This window comes from Nannospalax galili, unplaced genomic scaffold (genome assembly GCF_000622305.1).
Source record: "Nannospalax galili isolate Female #2095 unplaced genomic scaffold, S.galili_v1.0 scaffold1552, whole genome shotgun sequence".
Classification (NCBI taxonomy): domain Eukaryota; kingdom Metazoa; phylum Chordata; class Mammalia; order Rodentia; family Spalacidae; genus Nannospalax; species Nannospalax galili.
The window spans coordinates 187,066-194,824 of record NW_008330320.1 but is presented as its reverse complement, the minus strand read 5'-3'; the positions used below and the strand labels follow the sequence as shown (position 1 = coordinate 194,824).

At 38.2% G+C, this 7,759-nt stretch overlaps 1 pseudogene; it reads right to left on the bottom strand.

Annotated features, from left to right (window-relative positions):
• Positions 1–6,850: 6,850 nt before the first annotated feature.
• Positions 6,851–7,196, bottom strand: LOC103743274 (annotated as a pseudogene).
• Between the last annotated feature and the right edge of the window lie 563 nt (positions 7,197–7,759).

Genomic DNA, 7,759 nt, shown 5'->3' with positions numbered 1-7,759 from the left:
CAGTGTCAAATTCTGCTGCTAGTTCAGGATGGAGCCTACTCCCTTGAACTATAGTTGTAGCAGTTGTTGTATGTTGAAGTTGGTGAGAAACTTCCCTGCATATTTGTTTTCTAGGAGCAAAACTCCTCTTCCTCTCTTTCATTTCATAAGTTGGAGCTTAAGCTGGGATAGTGTCTTTCCCTCAAGACATCTTTCTAATTGATCCAGTTCAGAACCAGAGGCTTTCCTTTAATGATGCTTATCTCCTTAACAATTATAGCCTCTGTGATAATTCCTAGTGCTACAAATTCATTTGGAGTCACAAAGAAAGAGACCACTGCCCCAAATGAATGCTTCTCAGCAAGGCAAACTTTCTTTCTAATCGGAAGTATGTAAGAATAAATAAACAAGTACACTTTGTTAAGATAGCCTTCCCCTTGTATCCCTGACAAAATTAGATGGGAGTAAAGGTGTGGGAAGCACTGAAGGAAGAGAAGGAAAGGGAGAGCTAGAAATGATACAAATATAATATTCATTCTGAAAAATCTTTCTAGTGTTCTTTTCCTTTCCAGCTGCATACTTTTTATTTCTTTCTGCTCTCTTTGTTGTTCTTTTTCATTGTAGTCCAGCATAAGAGGAAACAGTAATAACTATGCCACAGATTCAATGTTTTGCTGTATTAAAATTTTCTCCTGCAAAGAAACTACTCCATTACCTTTTAATTCAGCTTCATGAAAATTCTCAAGACACAAGAATACATTCATTTCTTTGCAAAAATATTATGTGAATTGTCCCTAGCCCTTTGTCTGACAGAGTCCTTGTCCCCATGAAACCTCATGAACTGGACACTCTTATCTTTCAGTAGAATGGCCATTTAGTTATGCTTCCAACATTCAATGGCTTTTCTAGCCCAAAGTTCTAAACTCTCTCACAAAGTAGTTAAAAAGACGAAAGACACATGGTCAGATTTATGACATAGCACTCATTTCTCTGGTACTAAAATTGCTGTGATAAAATACTCTGACAAAAAAGTAACTTAGATGATGCAAGGACTTCTTTTGGCTTATGGATTTGGAGTCCATCATGTCAAGAAAGGTATGGCAATAGACACGGAAAGCACAGTGGCAGGAACAGGAAGCATGATGATCACATTGCATCCACAAATAGGGAGCAGAGAGAGAACAGGAAATGGGGTGAAACTATAAAGCCTACCCCTAGTGATGCATTTCCCTTAGTGAAGCTCTGCCTCCTAAAGGTTCTATAACTTCTCCATGCAACACCACAAACTTGGGACAAATTTTGTAATACATGAGTGTATGGGGGACATTTTTCATTTATAGCAACACACTATGAAACACCTATTCCAGGCAGTAACTTTTCATAAGAAAAGTACAAAATACACCAAGGGATTACTGAGGTCAGTGATGATTATCAACTTACCCTTTCTCTTTGTATATGAACCCTAGGGCATTAATTTGTTGTGGCTGATTTGATTAATACTTCAAATATAGAGCATATAACATCAATCACACATTGCAATCCAACATACTTTTATCATCACAATTTTAAAGACTGCTTAAGCTTATCCCTTTTGGGTCCTTCCTCGTTGTCTCTTCTAAAGGTGCATCTGCAGGATTTTTTAGATATACTATATCTTTAGAAATTAAAGAGTGCCTCTTATGTATACTTTTACTAGTGAATCTCATCCTGGGATTGACTTGCATTTACCTAATGACTAAAGATTTACATTCTATTTTCAAATGCATGTTGGGTTTTTTTGTGTGTGTATTTTTGGGGAAATATTTAAGGTTCTCTAGTCATATTTTAAATTGAATTGTCTCATTATGAAAGTATTATTAAAATTTTAATTGAGCTATTGTACATTTCATGCCACAGTTCTTAATCAAATTTAGACCCCTTCCCCATCGATGCCCCCCAACCCCTTATGTTTTCCACCATACATGCTAAGTCCTATCTAGTCAACCTTTTGTACCCAGATGTCCTTCAGTGCAAATTCATACACTGGAGTCTAGTCAGCCCATCTAGAATCGTAAGGCATACTTTCCCTCACCCATTAGTAATCAGTCTCCAGTAGTTCCAAGACTAGGGACAATCAGCCGCCAATTTCCCTAGCTCCACTCAAGGCCCTTGTCTGATTGAGTTGGCATGGGCCCTGTGCTCAATGCCACATTTTCCACAAGTTCACATATACAAGCTTCCAGTGTCCTGAAAGCCTCTGCTTCTCTATGTTCATGAAACATCCCTGGCTCTTATCTTTCTGCCTGCTCTTCAGCAATGGTCCTTGAGCTGTGGGTGGGTGGGAGTTCGATCCAAGGACACACACTCTGAAGTCTCTTATTCTTCTCAAGTGAGGGAGCACATATGTCACTTGCTTTTCTGAGCTTTTGTAACTTTACTTAGTATATAAGTCTCTAGTTCCATCCATTTACCTAAATGTCATAATTTCATCTTTTCTAACTGCTGAGTAGAACTCCATTGTATAAATATACCAAATTTTCATTATCCATTTGTCAGTTTAGAGCTATTTAGGTTGTTTCCATCTCTTAGCTATTGTGAAAATAGCAGCAACAAACATGAATGTACAAGTATCTCTACAGTAAGTTGAGTCCTTTGGGTATAGGCCAAGGAGTGTTATAACCGGGTCATATGGTAGATTCATTTTTAGTGTTAACAGTTTTTTATGTATTCTGATTATAATTCTTCTGATAAAGACATATGGAGCATAGCTTCTTCCAATCTGTGGTTTTCCTTTTGTAGTTTTTAATGATCCCTTTAGCAGAGTCACTTTTACATTTAATATATGATCCATTTGGGGTTAATATTTTGACTGTGAAAGATAAAACTATAATTTTACTGCTGCTATATTATATTCAAATTATTCAATGCTATTCAGAAGTAAACTCTTTCTCCTAATAATTAACCTTATTTCTCAATAGTCAAAGAAGCATAGGTTTCATTTGTTTCTGGATGCCCATTGATTGATTGAGCTAATATTATGTTGTTTTGATTACTGTAGTTTGAAATCAGATAGCATGAGTCTTCCAAGATGTCATTTAAAAAAAACTCAATTTATTGTAGGCTCTATATATGAATTTTACAAGCAATCAATCTCAGTAATAATGACTTGAGAGTGTTTTACTGAATCTAGACATTTTCAGGGACAGAGGGATCTTGTCTGTACACATGTGTGTGTAAATGTGGAGACAAGAGGTCAGTCTCAGATAATGTTCCGTTGTTCTTCAGTTGCCATTCACATTTAAAGAAAATTATATGAATATTTGCCTGAATGTATGTATGGACATCGTGTGTGTACCTCACACCCACAGAAGCCAGAAAAAGTCATAAGATCTCATGGAACTGGAGTTACAGATGATTGTGTGATGCCGTGTAGTTTCTGGGAGCCAAACCTAGGTCCTCTGCAAGAGCAGCAAGTACTTTCAACATCCGAACCAGCCCTCAAGCCATTTATCTTGGTTCTAAACCACAGTCTCTGAACCTAGAAATCTTTTGAGGGAGAATCTATTTGCTTCAGTATTTAAAAATTTCCCAAGCTAGGCATAGTGGCACATGCCTTTAATTCTAGCACTCTGGAGGCAGAGGCAGAGGAATCTCTGTGAATTCAAGGCCAGCCTGGTCTGCATAGCAAGTTCCAGGCCAGCTGGGGCTACAGAGTGACCCTGTATCAAAAAGACCAAAAAAATAAATAAATAAAAAATTTCCCTCAACAGAGTTTTGAGATTTCAAGGATCAAGATTTTCACATAGTTTTAAAAATATGGTTCCAAGTTATTTTATATTTATTTAAATTTTAATTTCTAGTTGTCCATTTGTTAGATGTGATTGTTGATCTTGATTGTCAGCTTGCTTGGATTAAAAATGCCTGGGTGATTAGTAAAGCATATGTTGTGTGTTTGTGACAGCAAATCCTCAATGAGATGTGATACCTAACGAGTGGTTTAATCCACTGATGGATTCAAAATCTGAGTGGACAACTGGGAAGTGTTGGAACTATGAATTAGGGGACTGGAATAAACAGGAGGTCACCTGGAGGTTCTCTTTAGGGGACATATCTTGCGCCTGGCCCCTTTCTGTTAGGGCTCAACTGTGTTTCCTGCCATCCATTGTGTGAAGTGCTCCTTTCTGCTTCCTATCCATTATGAGGTAAACAGCCTTCTTCTTCATATATTATCACCATCATGATGTTCTGCCCAAGTGCATGAGGCCAAACAGCCATGAAATAAAACTCTCTGAGACTGTGAGTCAAAATAAATCCTTCCTCCTTTATGCTGATTCTGCCATGTATCCTGACAGTGACCAAAATGCTGAAATAAAACCCTCTGAGACTGTGAGTCAAAATAAATCCTTCCTCCTTTATGCTGATTTTGCCATGTATCCTGACAGTGACCAAAATTTCAAATGCACTAGTATTTAGAAAACCAAGCTGGTATTGTTATTTATCTTGTGCTTTGGGACTTTAACTCATTAATCACTTAGCATTTCTAAATTCTTTTCTAATGTAAGCCTTTGATGCTACAAATCCTTCCTGAGTCCAGTTCTACATACATCACATATTTTCTGATATATTTTCATTTTATTGTTTATTCATCTACAACTATTTCCTGTTTTAGTTTTTTATTTATTTTTGATTTACAAGTAAATGAGAGAATTGTTTGCTTTACAAGCAGTTACAGATTTTCCATTTCCTTCATTTGTTTCTTTTAAAACCCCATTATAGGGCTGGAGATGTGGTTCATGATTAAGTGTGAAGGTCTAAGCTCTGGTCTGAAATCAACTCAGAGCTGGAACGGGAGGCCTCAGTTCCCTGGGAACTTGTTTATTCTTCTTCTGCAGTTATTCCTATCATGAGACTGACTGTACCTTGAGTCATATTAAACTTACCTAAGTAAGCTTGTATAACAAAGCTGTGTAGCTAATAAAGTTATAAGTAAAGAACAGAATGTTTAATAGCACGGAAGGACAGATACAATTCCAAAAAGGGCTGAGCCCTGGGAACACAAAGGTACTGTAAATATCATGAAGGTACTGTAAACATCATGATGAGATAATTTGGCTTGAGAAGAACATTTTCTCTTCCTCTTGTTGTACTATAAGTAAGGTTTTTTCTTAGAATAAAGTATTCATTGGTTCACACTCCACTGCATCCCCTATGTCCTGATTTCTTCTGCACCTATGCCTTGGGATCCCCAAGGCCATCAGGCTTGAATTGTGGTCACTGAACCATGAAAATTAAGAGCATTGGCTACTCTTGCAGAGGATCTGGGTTCAGTTCCCAACACCCACATGGCAGCTAACAACCATCCATAAATCCTGTTCCAGGGAAACACCTCTTTAGGCATTGCATGCAAGAGGTGCACCTACATACACACAGGCAAGACACTTAGTATACACAAAATAGAAATTAAAATTCCATTTTAGTCACTGATCATATTATTAAAGCTTTGAATAGTTATTTTTTTTTTATAACTTTTCATTTATAAAGGAAATCTTTCAGGTCATTTGCCAACTTAAAAAAAAGAAAAATACTTCTTTATAAAGAAGTTGGATTGCATGTGCCATGGCCTATGTTTCACCTAGAAGAGGTCTGCTCACTGTCATACTCAACACATCTATGAGGACAGAGGCCAAGGAACATTTATATCACCATATATTTTGCAAGCAGCAAAACAGGTACTGTTGTTTTTCTAAAGGAGGGAACCTTTGAAATTCAGCAACTGGATCAGGCTGACCTTCCACTGTGCTCACTGAGACTGGAGGAAGCACTAAATTTTTAAAGGAGATAAAAAAGAAGTATGCAGAGATAGACTTCTAGCTGTATCCTTAGTTTTTTATATAGATAACCTTGAAATAATAGTAATTTTAATTCTTTTATATTCTGTCATACCCATTCAATTTTTTACATTATTTTACTAATTAATTAAAAAAAAAACCTTATAGCTTGTATATAGGAGTAAGAAAACTTCCTACTAATGTTACCTCATTGAGAATGCTTTCTTGTTAATGGCAAAGCATCTGTCCAATGTGTATAAAGCCCTGGTTTTGACTCCCAGTATGAAAGAAAGAAAGGAAGGAAACGAAGGAGGGAGCGAGGGAGGGAGAGAGAGAAGGAGGGAGGGAGGGAGGGAGGAAGGAAGGAAGGAAGAAAGGAAGGAAGAAAGGAAAGGAAGATTGATTGGTTGATGGTTGGTTTTCTAGACCTCCTGGTGTATATGTCGATATGCGATTATTCAATGAATCAAAAAATGTGATGGTTTGAATGAGAATGTCCCCCATAGGCTCCAAGTGTTTGGGTATTTTGTTCCCAGATGATGGCGCTGTTTTGGAAGGTTTTAGAAGATGTGGCTATCCTGGAGGAAGCATGTCACTGGGGGCGGGCTTAGACAGTTCTTAAGCCTTGTCAGATTTCCAGTGGCTCTCTGGCTTCCTGTGCCTGCAGGAAGATGTAGAGCTTAGCTTCCGCTCGTCCTCCAGCTACCTCTGTTGCCATGCCTCCCCATCAAGAGAGACTGTAGATTCTCTTGGAACCAGGGTAAACTCGAATATATTCTTCCTTCTATAAGTTGCTTTGGGACAGTGTTTCTTTTTCTTTTCCTTTTTTTTTTTTTTTTTCCAGTTCCAATATTTATATTGGTAAATATGCTTTAGAAAAGATGGTGCATATTATCATTCTGGTGAGTGGAATGAAGAGCTGTGTCCAGTCATGCTGAATAGGACCCTGTTTTGTCCACCTTTATTGTAGACCCAATCATGGGCACAAGCCTTGTAGTAATCCTGAACTCACTTCAGGATTAAATCACAGGCTGATCTCTTTCTTAGCACTTTTCAGTGAATCACTACCATGAATAATGTTCCTGCCAACCTGAATGCAGAAATCTCCTCTAATCGTGCCAAGCTTAAAATCAGCTGGATTGATCTCCCCCAGCATGACTCATCCTGTTTTCACCACATTGAGCCCCTCCCAGACCATGGCCGCCACAGGCCCCGGGTTCATGTACTTCACCAGCCAGACAAAGGCCGGTCTTTCAGATCAATGTAGTGCTGCTTCAGGTGTTTTTCAGAGGCCTGAAGGAACTTCACGGCCACCAGGGGGAATCCCTTCTGCTCGATGATCTCGCCCACCAGGCCCAGCTGCAAGCACTCTGGCTTGATGGCAATGAAGGTGTGCTGGAGGTTGATCATGGTGGGAAAACCTGAGGGGTGAGTGTGAGGCTCTGGGTCAGTGTTCTTATCACAGCAACAGAAAAGTAACTAATAAAAATTCGTGGCACAAATTCTACTTTATCATAATAGACTTTAATGATGTAAGTATACAACTAATAAACGAGTAAAAAGTAAAGTTGCATTTGACAGGCTAAAGGTTTTTAAACTTTTTTACATTGTTGTTTATATATGAAATTAACCTCAAATTTTCTATACTTGAAATATTTTCCAGTTTAAATATCAGAGCTATTGGGCTGGAGAGATGGCTCAGTGGTTAAGAACACAGATTGTTCTTGCAGAAGACCGGGGTTTGAATCCCAGCACCCACGGATGGCAACTAACAACTGTCCATAATTCCAGTTCCAGGGGATCTGACTCTCTTCTATCCTCGCAGGCATCGCAGGACATGGGTGCACTTACCTACATGCAGGCAATACATGCATACACATAAAATAAAAATAATAAATAAAATAGTATAAAAATCAGAGTTATTGAGTGATTGGCAAATATGAGTATCATCTCACAGCTGCTTAAATCAAGTA